This window comes from Phyllobates terribilis, unplaced genomic scaffold (genome assembly GCF_046119375.1).
Source record: "Phyllobates terribilis strain yellow unplaced genomic scaffold, ASM4611937v1 Scaffold_11__3_contigs__length_659146591, whole genome shotgun sequence".
Classification (NCBI taxonomy): Eukaryota; Metazoa; Chordata; class Amphibia; order Anura; family Dendrobatidae; genus Phyllobates; species Phyllobates terribilis.
In genome coordinates, this window is record NW_027362771.1 from 387,060,093 (window position 1) to 387,084,531 (window position 24,439).

Genomic DNA, 24,439 nt, shown 5'->3' on the forward strand with positions numbered 1-24,439 from the left:
CAGAATTCCTGGAAGACCTCCGCTTCAAAGGCAGGTCCCTGGTCCGTCAGCACTTGGTCCGGGTACCCGTGTGGACGGCAAAAGTGCTGCTGGAAGGCTCTAGCTGCTGTTTGAGCCGTTAAGTCCTTGACGGGGACGACAACCAGAAACCGGGAGTAATGATCCACGATGGTTAACGCGTAGACGTAGCCACTTCTGCTTGGGGTCAGTTTTACATGATCCAAGGCTACCAGTTCCAACGGTTGCCGGGTGACGATGGACTGCAGGGGAGTCTTCTGGCTGGCGCGGTCCTTCCTTCTCAGGTTGCACGGGCCACAGTCTCTGCACCACTTCTCAATGGTTCCCCTCATGCCTACCCAGTGGAATCGCTCGCGCAGCAGGAACTCCAGCTTCTTCCACCCGAAGTGTCCAGCTCCGTCGTGGTATGCCTCCATCACCATGGCTGCGTCTCTTCGTGGCACCACTACTTGCCAGAGTAATTCATGCGTCCGGGAGTTAACCATTCTGCGGCACAACTTCCCTTTGTAAAGGAACAGTCGACTCTTCTCTGCCCATAGTTGTTTGGCTTCCTCCGGAGCGTCTGGTTCAAGGCGAGCCTCCGGCCGAGTCAGCATCTCCTTCACCAGTCGGACGGCAGGGTCGCTGTCTTGCGTTTCCGCCCAGTTGTAGTGAGGTAAGGGGTTCAACGTAGCAGCCTGCTTACTCCTTACCCGGTGGGAATACTGGATAGTCCCATGACGGTGGAACGCAGGGAGTTCAATCTCTTCCAGTCCCTCCGGATCTTCTCCTTCGTCCGGCAGGTTGGGCATCCTGGACAGGGCGTCCGCGTTAGTATTGGAGCGCCCTGCCCGGTATTTGATTATGAACTCGTAGTTGGACAGACGGGCCATCCACCTCTGCTCCAGGGCACCGAGTCTTGCCGTGTCCAGGTGTGTCAACGGGTTGTTATCCGTGTACACGGTGAACCGGGAAGAAGCAAGGTAATGCTTAAAGCGCTCAGTGACTGCCCATACCACGGCCAGGAACTCTAGCTTAAATGAGCTATAATTCTCGGGGTTCCTTTCGGTGGGTCGCAGTTTTCGGCTGGCGTAGGCGATTACTCGTTCTTTCCCCTGCTGGATCTGGGACAGTACGGCTCCTAGCCCGATGTTACTGGCGTCGGTGTAGAGGATGAAGGGCTGGCTATAATCCGGGTACGCCAAGATTTCATCCCCCGTGAGGGCCATCTTCAGCTGGCGGAAGGACTCTTCTTCTAGCTCTTCCCATTTGAAGGGCGGCTTCTGGTTCTTGGCCTTCCGGGACTGGCCTATCAGGAGGTCCTGCATAGGCGCTGCCTTTTTGGTGAAACCAGGAATAAACCTTCGGTAGTAGCCTACCAACCCGAGGAACTGCCGCACTTCTTTTACGCTGGAGGGGCTTGGCCATCCCTTAATTGCGGTGATCTTATCGGGGTCGGGAGCCACTCCGTCAGCGCTCACCACGTGTCCCAGGTACTGCACCTTTGGTTTCAGGAGGTGACACTTGGAGGGTTTCACCTTTAGGCCGTAACTCGCCAGAGCTTCGAACACCTCCGCCAGGTGTTTCAGGTGGTCCTCATAAGTTTTGGAGTATACGATGACATCGTCCAGGTACAACAGGACCGTCTCGAAGTTTCTGTGGCCCAGACAGCACTCCATTAATCGTTGGAAGGTTCCTGGGGCGTTGCAGAGTCCGAACGGCATGCAGGTGAACTCGCTAAGTCCCATCGGGGTGGTGAATGCGGTCTTCTCCCGGTCCGCCTCTGCTACAGGAACCTGCCAGTACCCGCTAGTGAGATCCAAGGTAGAGAAGAAGTTAGCAGACCTTAAAGCAGCCAATGACTCCTCTATCCTTGGTAAGGGGTACGCATCCTTGTGTGTGATACGGTTGATTTTCCGGTAATCTACACACATCCTCATGGTGTTGTCTTTCTTTTTGACTAAAACTAGCGGGGCTGCCCAGGGGCTACAGCTATCCCGGATTACCCCAGCCTCCTTCATGTCTCTAAGCATCCCCTTGGCGTGTTGGTAATGTGCAGGGGGTACGGGTCGATACCTCTCTTTTATGGGAGGATGATCTCCCGTGGGGATGCGGTGTTCTACCCCCTTGACTCGCCCGAAGTCTAACGGGTGTTTACTAAACACTCTCTCATACTCTTGAACCACCCGGTAGACTCCCTGTTTCTGGTGGGAGGGAGTGGAGTCAGTTCCCAAGTGTAGTTGCTGACACCAATCCTCCATTACTTTCTTAGAGCCGTTACCTTCCTCCGGGTGAGATGGAGGCAAGGGTTCCACAGACTGTATAGAGTTTTGGTTGATGGTATATAATTTTGCTAGCGTGGCATACCGGGGCAGGTACACTTCCCTCTCCCCGATATTGATTATGCGAACGGGCACCCTCCCATGGCGTACATTGACCACCCCCCGTGCTGTCAAAATGGTGGGCCTACTGTCTGAGTAAACTGGTTCTACCATTGCCTGGTAATCTCTACCTCTCAGACCAATAGCTGCCCGGCACCAAATCATCATTTCACTTTTTGGGGGCATGGCAATAGGGAAAGGGTCACACATTCTTACGCTACCAATCTCACCGCCGGAGAGTTCCACCTGTTGCCGTCGCATCAGTGCCCGGATCTCTTTCTGGAGCACTTGCTGCTCGCCGGAGCTGGCGTTCTTGGCAACCTGCTGTAGAAGGAAAATCACCTCTGCAAGACAATTTTCAATTACATTAGTTCCTAGAGTTATTTTTGGGTGGCTCTCATGTTTGTCAATGTCTACAATGATCAGTCCCTGTGCTGCCAGTTCGACTCTACCGATTTTGATGGTCACCTCTTTAAATCCGATCTGTGGCACGGGCTGGCCATTGCTGGCGATGATACTCAAGTCGTCGTCTGGGTAGCGGGTAATATCCGAGTCATTCCAGTACTGCTTAAAGAGCACGTACGGGATGGTGGTGACCTGTGACCCGGTGTCCAGTAGGGCTCTCATGGGAATGCCATCCAGTACCACAGGCAAGACTGGACGTCCTCCCACATATCTGTCGCGCCAGTTCGATGGGCCTGGTGATCTTTTTCCTGGGGGTTGGCCCTCTACCCCAGGTTGTGCCCGTTTAAAGAACAGTACCTTTCCATATGTCCGGGTTGATTGCAGCGGCGGCAGATGGGTCGTCCGTCCTCGCTGTATCGGTCACTGGGTCTTCCTCTGGCCGGTGGGGTCCTCCTTGGTCGACGCCACGGGATGTCCTCCGGTCCGGATGCCAGCTGGATCTTCCCTGGGGTGGAAACCTGTAAAGACTGCACAGTTCGGGTTAGCGCAGCAACGCTCTTAGCTAGCTCTTGGACCTGATGGCGTAGGTCTGGAGCCGGGTCATTGTCCAAAGCCTGCGCATCAGCTCCCACAGGCCCTGCCGACAAGGGCGCCGCCTCCTGGTGGTAAGTGATAGCTGGGCGCCTGTGGGTCACAACGCCACCCGGTGCCGGTTCTCGGAGCACCCAGATGGCTCTGTCCTTGAACTGTGCAAAGTCCAGATGGGGATCCTGTAAGGCCATTGCCCGCAACTGGGTTCGGTGGGCATTGCAATATAAACCCTCTATAAATTGTTCAGTCAACAGCCTGTCCTCGTTTCCCACCCCATCAGGGTCGGTCTGCTTTATGGCCCTCAGGGCCTCTTGTAGGTTTAGTGCATAGTCCCTTATACTCTCATGCGCTCGCTGCTTGCACCCGTAGAATCTAAGCTTAATCTCGGCTGAGGTGCGGGTATCAAAGGTGTCCTTCAGCCGGGTTAGTATCCCTGCGACAGTCTTCCTCCCAGGTGGCCAGGATTTTACTTCCCTTTTGGCTGCCCCAGTTAGTTGGGCCACCAGGATGCTCACTTTTTGCTCTTCTGTGAGGGGGTACACCTGGAAGAGGCTATCCAGCTTTTCTCTAAAGTCATGCAGGGTATGTGACTCCCCTGAGTACTGGGGTAGCCAAGCTGCTCCCGGGATATAGGGCATGGTGAAGGGCATAACTGCAGCAGCGGTGGCGCTGGCGGGGGTTGAGGCAGTGAAGCTCTCCTCCGTATCCGACATCTTCCTCCCCCCTAGTGGACCGTGGCCTACCTTGCGATGATCCTGTTCCGTAGGCCGCGGCTCCGCAGTGGATCGTCAGGGTTGAGGACCTTCCGTCGCGCTCCGGTGACGTCGTCGTCTGCTGGGCTCCTTCCAGGACCTTACGCAACGTCCGGACGTGAGGCGGGGCTTCAGTTCTCGCGCGCTTTCGGAGTCCACGCCCCTCTTCTTCCCGCGCGGCGTCCTCAAGATGGCGTCCAATGGCGGGAAAACTCCACGGATGGCGGGAAGAAGGTCGAAGATGGCGCCGGATGGCGGGAAAACTTCGCGGATGGCGGGAAGAAGGTAGAAGATGGCGCCGGATGGCGGGAAACCTCCACGGATAGCGGGAATCTTCACCACTGGTAAGTTTGAACAGTCTTTGCTTTTCAGGCACGCAGTACCCGGTGGTTGCGGGCACGAAATCCTGCCGACTACGCCAAAGTTGACGCGCCCCTGGGCCTGTGTCGCGCTGCGTTGCGCACGCGGGAGCTTACCCGGAGCCGGATCTCTTGAGGGTTGTAGTCTCGTGGCGGCGACCCGGTCCGTGCCCAGGGAGTCAAACTGAGCGGCGATGTACTAGCAGTAGATGGTTGGTGACTACGCCACCCGTTGAATGCAGCTATGGAGCTGCCGCTGCAGGGCAGACCGCTGAGGCCGGTGGAAGGATGGTGCAGCGTGGATGGTATAACCCCCAACGGAAGGGGTATGGCCTCAGGGCAGCCGACGTGGATGATGGGGGTAGCAGGAACCACTCAGAGACGGTGCGGTGTAGTTCAGGGTCTTTACTGGTGACAAAGATAGACCCTCCCGGAGTACTTGCTAGTGATAGGGGCCTGGTCAGTCCTTGAGCAGATGGGATCTCCCCTGGCCAGGCGGAGTTGTAGGCCTTCCCAACTAACTGTACTCTTCTGGCTACCTTGCTAGAGGCGGGAATAAGTAGCCCACGTCCCTGAGTGTACCGTGTGGTGCTCACCCGTATGGCCGGTGACTCGGGGCCTTCTAATGGCTTCCGCTCCACGATGGCGGTGCTGGTCCCACGCGTGTGACCGTGCCTTCGGGCTTCTGGGCCAGAGGACCTGAAATCCTCTGCCGGACGGTTTCTGCTGCTGGGTAGGAGTTAGTCCCCACAGCCTCGGACTCCGGGTCCGGTAAGAAATCTTCTCAGTCAGGGCGAGCTCTGCAGCTGCCAGCCCCTGACTCGTTGTAACACTGCTCCCCACAGAGCTCCTGATGTTTCTTGCTATGCTGCTTCTCTTCTCTACTCTTGTTCTGTCTTCTTTCTCACTAACCCTGCCTCAGCCCCGGGTTTATATAGGGGAAGTCCTTCCCCTCCCAAGACTGGGCAGGAGGTGTGGCATGCACAGGATCCCTGACCAAAGGACCTCCCACCTGCTCTCAGACGTAATATCTCTATCACTGTGGCAACCAGACCCCTGGGGTGTCACATATATATATTAACATAACATTGTATCTGATATTCAAACCACCCTATGATTGCAACCATAGGCTTCCTGCCTCCCAGTTTAATGACATCCATAGGCCCCTCTTTCCCTGCTTCTGGCATTCCGCCTATATTCTCCTGCGAGTCCAATAGATGTGCAGCATGCTACACGTGTCTGCTAATGGCTGTACAGCTATTTTTTTCTTAAAAAAACAGCGCAGTGGATGGGAAAGCTCTGTTTCTCGAGCACAGTTATTCTGATTCCATAACTAGGCTACGAATGTAGGGCACTTGAGTCACCATTTTTTGGCTGTCTCTATGTACCATTACTCGCACGAAGAGATTTCATCAGACAGCTTGACTTGACAGCTGGAGGAACGTATGAAGATTCCAGAAGACGGTTTATTTTCAAGCTGAATTCTTGTAGTTATGCACAAATACAGCAACAGTAGCTATAATGGCTCCAGTAGGTAAAAAAACTATCATGAACCAGTCATGGGACATGACAGCAGTGTATACTCTCTAAGCCTCAGTATGTACCCTCGGGGTTGAGAGACGTAGTGCTATAGCTAATCCCCTGCACCGAGAGCTTGTGTTTATATAATTTCCCATCCGATTACTTTCTATTGTTAATATTACGCTTCAGTGTTGAATATCTCAGAAAATTGTTCAAGCTATAATATGGAGCAGGGTTCTCTAGACATTAATAATGGAATGGTCTTGTTATAGGTGTGCACATATCTAATTCTAAGCATTAGGTTTGCACTTAGTAGCAGTTCATGGCAGTGCAAAGACTAAAATGATAATAACATTAAGCATTACATTTTTGCACATATAGGTTAATACTATGTCAGCTTAACTGATGGAAAGGGCAGAGGAGTGGAGGGATTTTCGTGGCGCGGTTTCAGTGCCTGAATATGACAATACACTCTGCTGAGCTGACAGCTCCTGTGCAGCAGGGGCTTAGAATGTTTCCATGGTTTCTTGCTGCTGTTTCAATGATTGCGGCATGTCCATCTGTTACTGTAGCAGTGAAATAGAATTACCTTCTTGTCCTTAGTGCCTGACAGGCAGATTAGAAACTCTTTCCCTACCAGAGAGGTCATATACAATTTTGAAATGCTCTAACACTAGCTATAGTTATGCATTTAATACATGCTCTTTTTCTGTAAAACTGAGTAAGTTTTGAAGCCAAAGCTGTACATATAATGAGCTTGGATCAAATGAGAGATAAAATATAATAAACCATAGTATGAAGTGTCGCAGAGATGTCTTTAAAGTGAATGATTTTGCTTACAAAAAAACAGTTACTGTGAATAAGGATTCAGAAATCAAATTCTTTTTGGTTCACCACTGCTGGAGAAATGTGTCTGTAGATTCCAATAGCATTATTTTTAAAAAGACTTCTTGAACCAACCCTTTAAAATGTTATTTTCATGTTTAAAGAGGACAGGTCATTTGCTAAAAAAAAGTAGTTAAATATCTTGCAAAAATCCCTGAGCTTCCCGGATTCTGCTCCCTTTTCCCATTTTGTGCTTTGTAGCTCTATTGTAGAAATATTCACATTTGCTATTTTTGGTGCGCAGTATGTAAAATCTGTAGTGTCGGCGTCTCTGCCTGCTGCCCGGTAGACGCCGATCTGCTCACTGCAGCGGCCCCGGTCCGACGGCCCCCGCTCCTCCCTCTGGCTTCACTGCAGTGTCTGCCCAGGGTGCGCGCACCGCCCGCACATCCCCGGCACTGTACTTAGGGCATGCGCGCGCTCCCCCCCTCTTAAAGGGGCCACGCGCGCTGTCCTAAAAAGTCCCCGGCCAATGGCTGGAAGACTGCCCCTATTTAAGGCACCTCCTTCAAAATGGAGGTGCCTTTGCAAAGTTGTTGTTTGTGTTCTAAACACTCTCTCCAGCCCTCAGGTCCCAGTGCTGTCTGCCTGCCTGTCTTTCAGCTGTTCTCGCCAGCTTGTCTATCAGCCATGCCCGCCAGCCTTTCTACCAGCTGTGCCCACCAGGAGATCTACCAGCCATGCCCGCCAGCCTGTCTATCAGCCGTGCCCACCAGCCTGTCTATCAGCCATGTCCACTTGTCAGTCTGCCAGCCAAACCTGCCTGTAAACCTGTGTTGCCTACCAGCCGTGCTCATCTGTCGTGCCAGTCGGCTTCGGGTATCAGTCCCGTGGGAGTTGCCTGCTCTCACACGAGGTCGGTCCCAGAGTGGCACCTGGTCCACCTTCCCGTTCCCTCCTTGGTTCACGGAGTCGATTAAGCCGCCGTGTAGCCAGAGTCAGTCCAGGTAGGCACTTAGTTATGCCCCTCTTGTCCCTCCTTGTATCTCAGGACAGAGGTTGCACCACCTGGAGCCCTAACAAAATCTCTGCTTGGTGGCTGAGCTCTTAGGCAGCAAACGGAATGCTTACAGGATTGAGCTTGTAAGCTGGCTCCACGGAACAAGTAATCCGTTGTGCGTTTGGAAGCCCAGATACTGGATCTAAATGAGCAGCTGGCAACACTGAGATCCATTGACAACATGGAAAGGAGTCTGCTGCTCACTGAGCAGCAGCTCACTGGGGTAGATGTGGGGGAGGGTGGTAGTCGGGAGCTGCAGGACAGTGAGGTCGCTAGTTGGATGACAGTTAGAAGGGGTGGTAGAGGGAAGAGTGCCAGGGAGGCTAGTCCTGATCTGGCACACCCCAATAAGTTTGCAAAGTTGGCAGATGAGGGGAGTGATGGTACAGGGGTAGCATTACTGCAGCAAGGCATGTCCCCTGAAAGCCGGAGGAGTGTCAGCTCCAGTAAAGAGGGAAATAGGAGAGTAGGGCAGGCCAGGCAGGTGCTGGTAGTGGGGGACTCAATTATTAGAGGAACAGATAGGGCAATCTGTCACAAAGACAGGGATCGTCGAACAGTGTACTGCCTACCTGGCGCTCGAGTCCGGCACATCGCTGATCGGGTTGACAGATTACTGGGAGGGGCTGGTGAGGACCCAGCAGTCATAGTGCACATTGGCACAAATGACAAAGTTAGAGGTAGGTGGAATGTCCTTAAAGATGATTTCAGGGAATTAGGCTGCAAGCTGAAAGCAAGGACCTCCAAGGTGGTATTCTCTGAGATACTACCGGTACCACGTGCCACGCCAGAGAGGCAACGGGAGATTAGGGAGATAAATAAGTGGCTCAAGAACTGGTGTAGGAAGGAGGGATTTGGGTTCCTGGAGAACTGGGCCAACTTCTCAGTTGGCTACAGACTCTACGCTAGGAAGCGGCTGCACCCTAATGGGGAGGGTGCAGCTGTGCTGGGGGAGAAAATGGAGTGTTTAAACTAGGGATTGGGGGGGAGGGTATTCATTTTATAGGTGGGGAAGATAGTGCAGATAGTGACCTGGGCACAAATAAAGAAATTGGGGGTGGGGTTAGAACAGTTAGAAGGAATAGAGGTACAGAGAGATACATAAAATGCCTGTACACTAATGCCAGAAGCCTCACCAACAAAATGGAGGAATTAGAATTAATTTTGTTGGAAAATAATTATGACATGGTAGGGATATCTGAGACGTGGCTGGACGAGAGCCATGACTGGGCAGTTAATTTACAGGGCTATAGTGTGTTCAGAAATGACCGTACAAACAAGCGAGGGGGGGGTGTGTGTGTTTATATGTAAAATCATCCTTAAAACCTGTCTTGCGGGAGGATATATGTGAATCTAATGAAAATGTAGAGTCCCTGTGGGTGGAGATAAGGGGAGGGGGAAAAAATAATAAATTACTGATAGGGGTTTGTTATAAGTCTCCAAAAATAACGGAAGTAGCGGAGAATATCCTCGTAAAGCAAATAGATGAAGCAGCGACTCAAGGAGAAGTCATTATTATGGGAGACTTCAACTACCCTGAAATACATTGGGGGACAGAAACATGTAGTTCAAGCAAAGGAAATAGGTTTTTGACTACTATTAGAGACAATTACCTTTCACAACTGGTTCAGGACCCAGCAAGAAGGGGGGCACTGCTAGACCTAATATTAACCAATAGGCCAGACCGCATATCAAATATACGAGTTGGGGGTCACTTGGGTAATAGTGATCACAAAATAATACGTTTTCATGTAGCCTTTAATAAGATGTGTAGTAGAGGGGTTACAAGGACACTAAACTTCAGGAAGGCAAATTTCCAACGGTTAAGAGATGATCTTAGTGCAATAAACTGGGACGATATCCTGAGACATAAAGCTACACAAAGCAAATGGGAGACATTTATTAACATCCTGAATAGGACCTGTGCACAATATATACCACTTGGGAATAAACATGCTAGAAATAGGAGGAAACCACTATGGCTAAATAGAGCTGTAAGGGGCGCAATAAGTGACAAAAAGAAAGCATTTAGAGAACTAAAGCAAGTAGGTAGTGATGAGGCATTAAATAAATATAGAAAATTAAATAAATTATGTAAAAAACAAATCAAGGCAGCAAAGATTGAGGCAGAGAGAATCATTGCCAGAGAAAGTAAAAATAACCCCAAAATATTCTTTAACGACATAAATAGTAAAAAACCTAAAAAATGATAGTGTTGGCCCCCTAAAAAATAGTCTGGGTGAAATGGTGGATGAGGATGAGGAAAAAGCCAATATGCTAAATGATTTTTTTTCAATCGTATTTACACAAGAAAATCGCATGACAGAAAACATGATTAGTGATAACAAAAATTCTCCAGTAAATGTTACTTGCTTAACCCAGCAGGAAGTACGGCGGCGTCTAAAAATCACTAAAGTTGACAAATCCCCGGGCCCGGATGGGATACACCCGCGAGTACTGCAGGAATTAAGTAACGTCATAGATAGACCATTATTTTTAATCTTTAAAGATTCCACAATAACAGGGTCTGTACCACAGGACTGGCGTATTGCAAATGTGGTGCCAATATTCAAAAAGGGGACCGCATACCCTCGCATTAAGGAATTTTCACAACCTTTCCTCCCATGCTTTAAAAGAGCTCCTAACCTTAGGGATAGTTTGGCACATGCCGATTTTGGTTCCATAACCACTCGGAGACAGAAGGTTTTGCAGACACAAAAAAATGGGACTTTCCCATGTCTACAATGTAGACAATGCAATAATGTACAAAGGGGAAATCAGATACTTCACCCGTACACGGGAAAGAAATTTCTGATCAAGGACTTTTCCACGTGTGATACCTCTTATGTGGTTTATCTTATAAAATGTCCGTGCGGTCTTCTATATGTGGGGGAAACCACACAATCCATGAAGGAAAGGATTTCAAAACATAAATCCACAATTAGATGAAAAAACACCCTGTTACCAGTTCCCCACCACTTTGTCTCATTGAGACATAATATATCACAGTTAAAATTCCAAGTGATTGAACATGTGCCCCCATTGAGACGGGGAGGGGATCGATCTGGTTCCTCAAATACCGGGAAGCCTTTTGGATTCATGAATTGCAGTCTTTGGCACCAAAAGGCTTGAATAGGGAATATGATCTGGTGTCGTTTATTTGAATTTAATATTATGTTCTCTTTATTGCTGTATCATATTATGCTTTTACATGCTGTATCAGCCCAAATTGTATTGATCCAAGGGATATTGATATGTTTTTTTCTTTTGTAGACCCAGCGCTAATATCCCACTTTTTTCCCCTGTGGATCATCATATTCTATCCCTGTTGGTCCCATCCTGGATCGTCCCATTTAACCTCTCCCACTCTGTTCCGCCTCTTATTTTCATTTCCTATGTGTGGAACGCACTCTTCCGCTCTCCTGGAACGCACCATGAGGTCATATGACCTGTTTCTAATCTACCTAGCAACTGAATATATCACTTCCGCCGCGCTCGGATATTCTGATTGGCCGCGGCTTTTTCACATTCATTCAGTGTATGTATAAAATACTTCCGGGTGCCTCTCCCACCAGGCGCAGCACACTGACAAGCGGTGGATACCGCGTCGGTACGCCATAGTATAGGAAGTCTGCTATCTGTCACATGGTATGTTTGACTTCTATTTTACCGGTGCTGTCTCCTGGCATGGTGTTTACTCATGTTACTGATCTTTTTTCACAGCCTGACATTTCTCTGATAAGATATCGCTATATCTCCACTACATAGCCTTGCAGGTATGGTCCTCCTTCTCTCAGATCTTTTTCCTTCCCTTTATCCTCCTTCATTAATATGCATTATATCAGAATGTATTTTTTTGCTTCTCTTCCCTCTTTCTTTGTCTATTATTTTGGCATTGTTTTACACATGCTATATTGATGTATTTTTCCTTTGGTTTCATTTCTATAGAGTGTACTGATGAAGGTTTTTTAACCGAAACGTCTGCTGTATAACACTCTCTGTTTGCTGGCTTATTAAAATTGTTTGAAACTTCATCTCGAGTGCGGGGCTTTTGCTATATATATTACTGGCGTTGGACCCTGCCCGCGCACCGTGTATAGGTAGTGCAGTGATTACCTACTATATTCCAAAGTAGTGTGAATTGTGAAAACAAGTGACTTTCACAAAGCAAACTTTTATTGATTAAGAATTTCCTATAGGCACAAAACTTATATATTTTAATGGAAAGACAGATACCCGTGCTATTCTATTACTGGATACAGCTTGTTCCACCATGTGTTTATCGATTTCAACTTATATTCATGGAGGATCAATGAATATAGAGAATGTCATTATTTCATTTCTCGCACTTGAAGCCTTAGAGCCTCGAATATGTCAAAATATTAATCACTTTAAGAATGCCAGAAATTCTCTAATGGGTTTCATAAATTCTTTTCAGTGCTAGACGTTTAAAAATAAATGAAGAAAAAAAAGTACATGATATCAAATGCCTACAAAGTAATAAAATCAGAAACTAAGCCGATAATTGCTTGTGTAATAGATATGGTAATCCAAAAAGACTCCATTATTTTGGTTAATTATTGCAGGGATTAGGTTATATTTACACTGAATGATTAGCAGTAATCTGACAGATTATGTTGGAACCTACCAATTGAATTTTGATGTTTTCTACTATTGATCAATTGCAATGTGTTTGATGATTTTCTACCTCAAGGCCTCATTCAGACGTCCGTTTTTCACATACATACATGTTCTTTTCGTAGTTTTCATGGATAGGTCGCTTACCCATTATAGTCTATGGGGCTGTTCACTTGTCTGTGTGTTTCTGTAGATTGTGTGTCTGCAAAAAAAATCATAAAAGACTTGACTGTTTTTTATCAGCGTCTCAGATAAAAATTCCTCATACAAATCTATGGGACTGTGAAAATTAAGGACAGCACAATTTACTAATTTATTTTTCCATATGTGAAAATCATTGATGTAAAAACGAACGGTTGATTGTGACTTGTTGGATTGCTACTTCCAATAGGTGGCGCTATAGAGTACAAGTCCTCTTTTTCTCTGAAGAGGCAATTTGCATGTAAAAACGAACACACTGACCAATCACTGGTGAATCTGAGATTCAAAACACTGACGACATTCGGACCATTTTTTTTGCATATGTGAAAAATTTCTGATATCTAAATGAGGGCTGCGAACCAAACATTTCTCCTTTCTCATGTCACAGCTGCAGGAGAAGAATAATAAAACACGGCAGCTCCTACCTGTAACGGGTCTGGGAGGTGGAACCTCTGAGCAACTATACAAAGGGGCAGTCCTTGTAAGGAAGCGGGTGGCTCCCAGGGAAGGCGGGCAGGTAGTCACGGCAAGTGACAGGGGCAGTCTCTTGACAGGCGGGTGGTCACGGCAAGTGACAGCAGGGTAAGAGTCTCTAGACGGGCAGGTGGTCATGGCAAGTGACAGCAGGGTAAGAGTCTCTAGACGGGGCTAGCAGGCGGGTAGCAGGTGAGCGCTCCCAGGTGAGCGGGCAAGAGTCTCTGGACAGGCAGGTGGTCACGGCAAGTGACGGCAGAGCCTCCAGGTAGGCTAGCAGGCAGGTAGCAGGTGAGCGCTCCCAGGTGAGCGGGCAAGAGTCTCTGGACAAGCAGGTGGTCACAGCAAGTGACGGCAGAGCCTCCAAGTAGGCTAGCAGGCAGGTATCTGGCAGGCACTTCCTGGTCCGCAGGCGGACTGAGCCATTGGCCGGGGACTCCTTAGGACGGCGCGCGCGGCCCCTTTAAGAGAGGGGGAGCGCGCGCGCCCTAAGCACAGAGGCCGGGAAGCAGCGCGCACTGCCAGCAGAGCGGGAGGAAGACGCCGGGCACGGAGCGGAGAGGTGAGGTGAACGGCGTCCCTGCCTAGCAGGAGGCAGGGATGCCGACGCTACAGTACCCCCCCTTTAGGCCCCCCCTTTTTTAGGCCAGACAGTAATTTATCTAGGATGAGCGGGGCATGGATGTTCTCCCGGGGCTCCCATGTTCTCTCCTCAGGACCAAACCCCTTCCAATCCACTAGAAAAAAGGTCCTTCCTCTTACCCTTTTGGTGGCCAGAATGTTCTCTACCTCAAACTCGTTTTCAGCGGAAACCGGAGCAGGAGGCGTACCTGTAGACTTGGAAAAAGAGTTAAGTATCACGGGTTTGAGTAGAGATACATGGAAGGAGTTGGGAATCCGCAAATTGGCCGGGAGTTTCAATTTATAGGCCACCGGGTTGATTTGTTTGATAACTTCCAGTGGGCCGATGAACCGAGGCCCTAACTTGTAGGAAGGAATCTTGAGCCGGACATATTTGGACGAGAGCCAGACTTTATCTCCAGGACGGAACTGTGGTGGATCCAGATGTCTCTTGTCAGCCTGTTTTTTCATCCGCTCGGATGACTGAAGAAGTGCGGATCTGGTACTTTCCCAAATGGAGGAAAATTCGTTAACGAGATATTCCGCAGCCGGATTGTCCACCGAGGTGGAGACGGGAAACGGGATCCGAGGATGTTGACCGAAGACTACAAAAAACGGGGATTTGGAGGAAGATTCGCTCTCGTGATTATTGTAAGAAAATTCGGCCCACGGTAAAAGATCCACCCAGTCGGAATGGTGAGCATTAACAAAGTGCCGGAGGTAACTGGTTAAAATTTGGTTGATCCGTTCTACTTGACCATTGGACTGTGGGTGATAAGCGGAAGAAAAGTCCAAGGTGACTCCCAGCAGATTACACATGGCTCGCCAAAAACGAGAGTTGAACTGAACCCCTCGGTCGGATACGATGTGGAGAGGAAGACCATGAAGACGGAAGACATGATGGATAAAGTCTTTAGCTAACTCTGATGCAGACGGGAGACCCGGCAGGGGAATAAAGTGAGCCATTTTGGAAAAGCGGTCAGCGACCACCCATATGACCGTACAACCGGCAGAGACAGGGAGGTCCGTTATAAAGTCCATAGCTATATGCTGCCACGGGGCAGCAGGTACAGGAAGTGGAAGGAGACGGCCGGCTGGCAGATGTCTTGGAAACTTGTTGCGGGCGCAGGACACACAGGCTGAAACAAAGTCTATTACGTCCTTGTGCAGGGTAGGCCACCAGTAATGCCGGGTAATAAGCTGGAGGGTCTTTTTCTGACCAGCGTGGCCAGCTAGCTTGGACGAGTGTCCCCAGTGTTGAACCTTCTCACGATCAGGAACAGTTACGAACGTCTTACCGGGTGGAAGACGATTTAGATTCATGGGGGCCACCTGCATTACTTTGGCGGGGTCGATGATGTGTTTAGGCTCCTCTTCAAGATCAGAGACCAAAAAGGATCGGGATAAGGCATCAGCTTTGATGTTTTTGTCAGCCGGGCGAAAATGAAGAATGAAATTAAAGCGGGCGAAGAACAAGGACCACCGGGCTTGGCGCGGGTTAAGTCTCTGGGCACTCTGGAGGTAAGCCAAGTTCTTGTGGTCCGTGTAAATTATTACCGGGTGAAGAGCCCCCTCGAGCAGGTAACACCACTCCTCTAGTGCCAGCTTAATGGCCAACAATTCTCGGTCTCCTATAGAATAATTACGCTCAGAAGAGGAGAAGAGTTTGGAGAAGAAGCCGCAAGTTACCATTCTTCCGGAAGACGACTTTTGGGTAAGTACTGCTCCGGCTCCGGAGGAGGAAGCGTCAACTTCTAGAAAGAATTGTTTGTTGCCGTCCGGACGATGCAGCACAGGGGCGGAGGAAAAAGCTCGTTTTAAGGAAAGGAAGGCCTCCTCTGCTTCGGGCGGCCATTCTCTGGGATTAGCGCCCTTACGGGTGAGCGCCGAGATAGGGGCAGTCCGGAGAGAGAAGTGCGGAATGAAGAGGCGGTAGTAGTTGGCGAAGCCCAAGAACCGCTGAATAGCTTTCAACCCCTCTGGTCGGGGCCACTTCTGGATAGCAGACAGTTTCTCAGGGTCCATTTGTAGGCCGGTCTGAGAGATTATGTAGCCCAGAAACGGAAGCGAGGTCTGCTCAAAGAGGCACTTCTCATATTTAGCGTAGAGGTGGTTCTGCCTGAGCCTGAGCAGGACCTGACGAACGTTCCTCCGGTGAGTGAGAAGATCCGGAGAGAAGACCAAGATGTCGTCCAGGTACAACACCACGCAGGAGTAGAGAAGGTCACGGAAGATGTCATTGACCAACTCTTGAAAGACGGCGGGAGCGTTACAGAGACCGAAGGGCATTACAAGATATTCATAGTGGCCGTCCCGGGTGTTGAATGCCGTTTTCCATTCATCCCCCTGACAGATACGGACCAGATTATACGCCCCACGGAGGTCCAGCTTGGTGAAGATTCTAGCCCCCTCAGACGGTCAAATAATTCAGGAATGAGCGGAAGGGGGTATTTATTCTTCACTGTGATCTGGTTAAGGCCTCTATAGTCTATACAGGGACGGAGTGAGCCGTCCTTCTTTTTGACGAAGAAGAAGCCTGCTCCCGCCAGGGAGGTAGATTTCTGGATAAATCCCCGGGCCAGATTCTCCTCAATATATTCAGACATGGACCGGGTCTCAGCAGCGGACAAAGGGTAAATACGCCCACGGGGAGGAGTAGCGCCGGGCATCAGGTCAATTGGGCAGTCGTATGGTCTATGAGGGGGTAATGTCTCTGCTTCTCTTTAATTAAAGACGTCCGCAAAAGACCAATAGGGAGCCGGTAGGCCGGGTAGATTGGCTGGGGTAGGAGAAGGACGAGCAGGATGAACGGGAACTAAACAAGTCTTATGGCAGTCCTGTCCCCAGCGAAGAACTTCTCCGGTCTGCCAATCAAGCACGGGTGCGTGTCTCTGGAGCCAAGGTAGGCCTAGCAAGAGGGCGTGAGAGAGTCCAGGCAGAACATGGAAGCAGATGCTCTCAGAGTGCAGCATTCCCGCCTGCAGAGTTATGGATTCGGTGATGAGTTGACTGGGATGTGGTAAGAGGCCCCCATCCACGGCGGCGACAGATAAGGGTACAGCCAGAGGTTTGGTGGGAATGCGGTATTTCTCTACCAGGGACTGAGAAATGAGATTTCCGGCAGCTCCAGAGTCAAGTTGAGCCAGTTCAAAATAACGGTTCTCCCCGCAGATGATAGAGACCGACAGCATTAGAGATGGAGAGGGTTTATTTCTGTCTAGGGTGACCTCTCTGAGCGATCCTAGACACAGGCGTTTCCCGACCTCTCCGGGCAGGAACGGATCTGGTGCTCCTTACTGCCACAGTAGAAGCAGCTCCCCTCGGCACGGCGTAATTCTTGACGGGTCTTGACCATCTTGGTCTGGTCGACCTGCATAGGCTCGGGTGAGTGCGCCGGAGGAGTAACGGAGGAAGTGACGGATCTCTGGAAGGTAGGGGCAAAGCGTGGAAACCTCCTCTCACGGGTGACCTCCTTGGTGCGCTCCTGGAACCGGATGTCAATCCGGGTGGCAAGTGTAATCAAGTCGTCGAGAGTGGTAGGAATGTCCCGACCGGCGAGTTCATCTTTAATACGGCTGGACAGACCCTCCCAGAAGACGGACACCAGGGCGTCGTTATCCCAGGCAAGCTCCGAAGCAAGGGTACGGAACCGTATGGCATATTGGCCCAAGGTGAGACTCCCTTTGCGGAGGCGTAGCAGAGATGAGGCGGATGAGGTCCTCCGTCCTGGTTCCTCGAAGACCTTCCGGAAAGCCGAGAGAAAGGCTGGCAGATTGGACACCAGAGGGTCTCCTCTCTCCCATAGAAGATTTAGCCAAGCCAGCTCCTTCCCCGTGAGATGGGACATGATGAAGGCTACTTTGGCTCGGTCGGTGGAAAACTGGTGTGCCAACAGTTCGAAGTGCAGAGTGCACAGGTTAATGAAGCCCCGTGCCTGACCGGGATCTCCCCCAAAACGAGGCGGGGCGGTGAGGCGGGGACCGGGAAGAGATGCCATGGAATTGATGAGCAGCGGCGCTGCCGGGGTAGGAGTCGTGCGACTGGAAGCCGGTCCCGAAGATGTAGTCAGTGTGTCCAGGCGGGAGTTAACACTACGCAGGTGGCTCAGGATGGACTCCTGTTGGGACCTCTGACGGGACAGTTCATGGCATAGGTCTAAGAGCGAGGGAGCTTGGGTGCCACCGGGTTCCATGGCCCGAGCAAACTGTAACGGGTCTGGGAGGTGGAACCTCTGAGCAACTATACAAAGGGGCAGTCCTTGTAAGGAAGCGGGTGGCTCCCAGGGAAGGCGGGCAGGTAGTCACGGCAAGTGACAGCAGGGTAAGAGTCTCTAGACGGGCAGGTGGTCACGGCAAGACAGCAGGGTAAGAGTCTCTAGACGGGCAGGTGGTCACGGCAAGTGACAGCAGGGTAAGAGTCTCTAGACGGCAAGTGACGGCAGAGCCTCCAGGTAGGCTAGCAGGCAGGTAGCAGGTGAGTGCTCCCAGGTGAGCGGGCAAGAGTCTCTGGACAACCAGGTGGTCACAGCAAGTGACGGCAGAGCCTCTAGGTAGGCTAGCAGGCAGGTAGCAGGTGAGCGCTCCCAGGTGAGTGGGCAAGAGTCTCTGGACAAGCAGGTGGTCACAGAAAGTGACGGCAGAGCCTCCAGGTAGGCTAGCAGGCAGGTAGCAGGTCTTGACGGGTCTTGACCATCTTGGTCTGGTCGACCTGCATAGGCTCGGGTGAGTGCGCCGGAGGAGTAACGGAGGAAGTGACGGATCTCTGGAAGGTAGGGGCAAAGCGTGGAAACCTCCTCTCACGGGTGACCTCCTTGGTGCGCTCCTGGAACCGGATGTCAATCCGGGTGGCAAGTGTAATCAAGTCGTCGAGAGTGGTAGGAATGTCCCGACCGGCGAGTTCATCTTTAATACGGCTGGACAGACCCTCCCAGAAGACGGACACCAGGGCGTCGTTATCCCAGGCAAGCTCCGAAGCAAGGGTACGGAACCGTATGGCATATTGGCCCAAGGTGAGACTCCCTTTGCGGAGGCGTAGCAGAGATGAGGCGGATGAGGTCCTCCGTCCTGGTTCCTCGAAGACCTTCCGGAAAGCCGAGAGAAAGGCTGGCAGATTGGACACCAGAGGGTCTCCTCTCTCCCATAGAAGATTTAGCCAAGCCAGCTCCTTCCCCGTGAGATGGGACATGATGAAGGCTACTTTGGCTCGGTCGGTGGAAAACTGGTGTGCCAACAGTTCGAAGTGCAGAGTGCACAGGTTAATGAAGCCCCGTGCCTGACCGGGATCTCCCCCAAAACGAGGCGGGGCGGTGAGGCGGGGACCGGGAAGAGATGCCATGGAATTGATGAGCAGCGGCGCTGCCGGGGTAGGAGTCGTGCGACTGGAAGCCGGTCCCGAAGATGTAGTCAGTGTGTCCAGGCGGGAGTTAACACTACGCAGGTGGCTCAGGATGGACTCCTGTTGGGACCTCTGACGGGACAGTTCATGGCATAGGTCTAAGAGCGAGGGAGCTTGGGTGCCACCGGGTTCCATGGCCCGAGCAAACTGTAACGGGTCTGGGAGGTGGAACCTCTGAGCAACTATACAAAGGGGCAGTCCTTGTAAGGAAGCGGGTGGCTCCCAGGGAAGGCGGGCAGGTAGTCACGGCAAGTGACAGCAGGGTAAGAGTCTCTAGACGGGCAGGTGGTCACGGCAAGACAGCAGGGTAAGAGTCTCTAGACGGGCAGGTGGTCACGGCAAGTGACAGCAGGGTAAGAGTCTCTAGACGGCAAGTGACGGCAGAGCCTCCAGGTAGGCTAGCAGGCAGGTAGCAGGTGAGTGCTCCCAGGTGAGCGGGCAAGAGTCTCTGGACAACCAGGTGGTCACAGCAAGTGACGGCAGAGCCTCTAGGTAGGCTAGCAGGCAGGTAGCAGGTGAGCGCTCCCAGGTGAGTGGGCAAGAGTCTCTGGACAAGCAGGTGGTCACAGAAAGTGACGGCAGAGCCTCCAGGTAGGCTAGCAGGCAGGTAGCAGGTGAGCGCTCCCAGGTGAGCGGGCAAGAGTCTCTGGACAGGCAGGTGGTCACAGCAAGTGACGGCTAAGCCTCCAGGTAGGCTAGCAGGCAGGTAGCAAGTGAGCGCTCCCAGGTGAGCGGGCAAGAGTCTCTGGACAAGCAGGTGGTCACAGCAAGTGATGGCAGAGCCTCCAGATAGGCTAGCGGGCAGGTATCTGGCAGGTACTTCCTGGTCCGCAGGCGGACTGATCCATAGACAGACTGGCAGGAGCTGGTAGGCAGACTGTCGGACCACAGGATACCAAGCAGGTAAGCAGATATCAGGCAGGTATCAGGCAGGTATCAAGCAGGAATCTGGCAGGTGACTGGCAGGTAACTGGTAACGGGACCTGAGGGCTGAAGCAGAGTTGAAAGGCTTTGCAACAACATTGCTCGGGCATCTCCATTTTGGAGGAGGTGCCTTATATATGGTGAGGTCCTCCGGCCATTGGCCGGGGACTCCTTAGGACGGCCATCAGAGCGGGAGGAAGAAGCCGGGCACGGAGCAGAGAGGTGAGGGGAACGGCGTCCCTGCCTAGCAGGAGGCAGGGACGCCGACGCTACACTACCTTTTGTGTCACACCAATCTCCTTATAGATCGTAAGCTCTAGCAAGCAGGGCCCTTACTTTTCTCGTTTGACTTGTTGAACTATGTGTTACTCTGTAGTGTCTGATATTTTTTATACATGTACAATCTGAATTGTAAAATGCTGAGAAACATGTTGAGGCTTTATAAATAAATTACTATTATAATACATGGATAGCTCTAGTCCACCAGAGTGGGAGAAATTCTGTCTCATACAGAGGAGTCCTGAGTATGAGATCCTAACCATGTCCTAAGTATGAGATCCTAACCATGATGTCCATATGACTAGAGATGAGCGAACATGTTCGGAAAACATTCAGTTTTTCAAATTTGACACGAACACTGCACATTCGGTTTTGTGATTGGACACCCTGGCGTTTTTACTCAAAAAAAATCAGCAAAATTTGGCCATTTTGCGGTAAATGATCCCGTTTCCACTAGTGTATTTTTAAAGACTTTGGCTAGGATAGTGGTGATTTATGATGAGTGGGGGGGACGTGTTTGATGAGGGGAGGGGGTGGGGAGAGGTCAAAGGAGCGGCAGACTGTTATTCTTAATTTTTTTTTTCTTAACTTAATGTGTGGAGATTCCGGCTAGCCAATCAGGGTGCAGGAACCATCCACAACGTCCAGACACATGTGCTTGTATCATTGGCTGCCGAAGTCACATGTCCCTCTCCATATAAAGAGTGGACATCTTGTTTTGGCGCCATTTTGTCAGTGTAACACCGCAGAGAGGCTGTTCCTGCTGCTGCTACTGGATAGTGAGAGAGTGAGATAGTTAGCTAGGTGGTTGCTTATAAGTCAGATAGTTTAGATAGATAGGATCCTGTGTGGGTTTGAAATCGATCTTCCAGAAGATCAGTCATTTTTGCTATTAGTGTCGTCCAGACAGAGACAGCAGGCCACATTTCTGCATAGAACTCTGTTGTGCACTGCTGATATTGAGCTCCATGCAGGCGTACACCTTTGAAACTCTAATTTTTTCTGTTACTACCGTGCTACATAAACAAGGCCACATTTGAGCATGTAATTGTTTTGCGCTGACATGCTGCTGTATCCAGGGCTCCACAGTAAAAAATCTAATTTTTTCTGTTACTACCGTGCTACATAAAGCAAGCCACATCTGAGCTTGTAATTGTTTTGCACTGAGATTCTGCTGTATCCAGGGCTCTACAGTAAAAAAATCTAATTTTTTCTGTTACTACCATGCTACATAAAGCAGACCACATCTGAGCTTGTAATTGTTTCTCGGTGAGATTCTGCTGTATCCAGGGCTCCACATTAGAAAATCAAATTTTTTATTGCTAATAGCAAGCTCAAGCCACACTATCTGAGCAAATAAATACTGATTGGTAATTTATTGACAGGTGACTGACAGGTATGGGCATAGGTTTGTTAAACTGCTGGTTAAAAGAGGGGGAGAGTACATCCAATATGAGCGGGAAAAAGCAAGGCCGTGGTGGAAGGGGGAATAGGCTGGGTGTTCAAGGTAAAAGGTGTACATGGTGTAGGTGGTAATGTTAGTCAAAGCTCTACTGAACAAACACCGTCACGTCCTATCCAAAGACAAATTACAACTTCGGTTACTGGACGGGCTACTCCACTCCCTTTTTTGGCAGCCGCACAGTGGTACGCCTAGTAGATGAGGGCCAGAAAGAGAATGTTCTCCAGTGGATTGCATCACGTGGCCTCTCCTCCTCTTCCTCCACATCAACATCGCACACAGTACAAGTCCTCAGAGGTGGCACCCCAATAACCCTTGTTTCCCCCCGCCCCACAACTCTACAACCGCCCAACTGACTGTTGGGAACCACAGATGGGCGAGTCTGCAGCGCCGTTCACATAATATATGCCCTGGGCATTAGAGGTCTGCTCCAAAGATTCACAGATTTAAGAGTAGGAAAGCATCTGCACCGATGCCCAAAATGTTTTTCTTTTGGACCTGGGGAAGGACAAAGTAATGTCCAAGTAGAATCCTGACCCTCGTGAGCAGACGTTAACCCCCGGGGAGTGGTGATCCTGATGAGACTCGGATACCTGAGGCGCACGCGGACTGTACTGTACTTTCAGGGCAAAAAGAGAAGGAGGGTGACTCTCAGGGCGAGGAGTGGGAAAACAGGGAAGATGATGATGAGGTTGTAGATCCCACTTGGTGTGAACCCAGAGGCACACAGCTGAGTAGCTCAGCAGAAGAGGTGGAGGAGGAGGAAGATGAGGAGGTAATGTTGTGGCCTCCCGCACAGACATGGAGTGATGCAACCACAATGAATACTGCATCCTTAGTCACAACTGTGGCTGTGGCCAGCAGCGGTCGCGGGACTGCAGTTCGCAGGGATGGCAAAGGTTGCCTAGCCTGGGCCTTTTTTAAGACCGCAAAGGGTGACCCAACTCACGTTATCTGTCAACTTTGCAAAAAAATACTTAGTAGAAGGCAAAAATTGCAATAAATTTCAGTACTACATACATGAACAAGCACATGTGTGATCAACATGCGTTAGTCTGGGAATCTCACTGCGACAAAATGCGGACTAGCAGGCCTCACCAACCATTGGCCGCCCAATCAATCACATCTGCTGCTTCTTCCTCCTCCATTGCCATGCCAAGTTTTCTCACACAGGTCTCCGGCTGCAGACCCTCCAGTTGTTTACCCGCCCCAGTCATGGTGAGTGAGAGCCGGAAGTGGACATGCCTGCTGTTTTTGTTTCACCAAGCACACCATATCTTTCTCTTTCCACCATAACATCTCCGCCTGTACTTCACTAACAGTTCAGCAGCTTGTCATGTTCACCCTACTCCACCCTCTCTCAGCACAGCAACAAGCCCTTGGTCCCCGCAGTTGTGGTCACGTAAAAGATTGTTTCATCCTACACATGCCAAAGCTAAGAGGTTGAACTCTACTATCTCCAATCTGTTGGTCACGGAAATGCTGGTGGGTACAGACGGTTTCTGAAAACTGATGGCTATCGCAGTCAGGGCCGGCTCCAGGTTTTTCTGGGCCCCGGGCGAAAGAGTCTCAGTGGGCCCCTTTAACACATTCCACGCTTCATGATGCAGAGATACGGCGGAGAAATATATATATATATATATATATATATATATATATATATATATATATATATATATAGTACAATGCAAAGATTTCACTTCTTACATTACATGAGTGATATCTATTGTAAATTCCACAATAGCTCAGAAACCGGTGAATCGCTCCACACAGAATACTAGCCCCCATATAACGCTTCATACGGCATACTGGCCCCCATATAAGGCCCCATACGGAATACTGGCCCCCATATAAGGCCCCATACGGAATACTGACCCCCATATAAGGCTCCATGCGGAATACTGACCCCCATATAAGGCTCCATGCGGAATACTGGCCCCCATATAAGGCTCCATACGGAATACTGGCCCCCATATAAGGCTCCATACAGAATACTGGCCCCCATATAACTCTCCATACAGGATACTGGTCCCCTTATAAAGCTCCATACAGGATACTGGCCCCCATATAACGCTCCATACAGGATACTGGTCCCCTTATAAAACTCCATACAGGATACTGGCCCCCATATAACGCTCCATACAGGATACCGGTCCCCTTATAACGCTCCATACAGGATACCGGTCCCCTTATAACGCTCCATACAGGATACTGGCCCCCATATAATGCTGCATGCAGGCTGTTACCCCCCACATAATGCCCCATACAGGCTGTCCCCCCCTTATAATGCTCCATGCGGGCTGTTACCCACCACATAATGCCCCATACAGCCCCCCCTTTTAATGCTCCATGCAGGCTGTTACCCCCCACATAATGCCCCATACAGGCTGCCCCCCCCCCCTTATAATGCTCCATGCAGGCTGTCCCCCCCCACATAATGCACTATGCAGGCTGCCCCCCCTTTATAATGCCCCATGCAGGCTGTTCCCCACCTTATAATGCCCCATGCAGGATGCCCCCCCTCTTTATAATGCCCCATGCAGGATGCCCCCCCC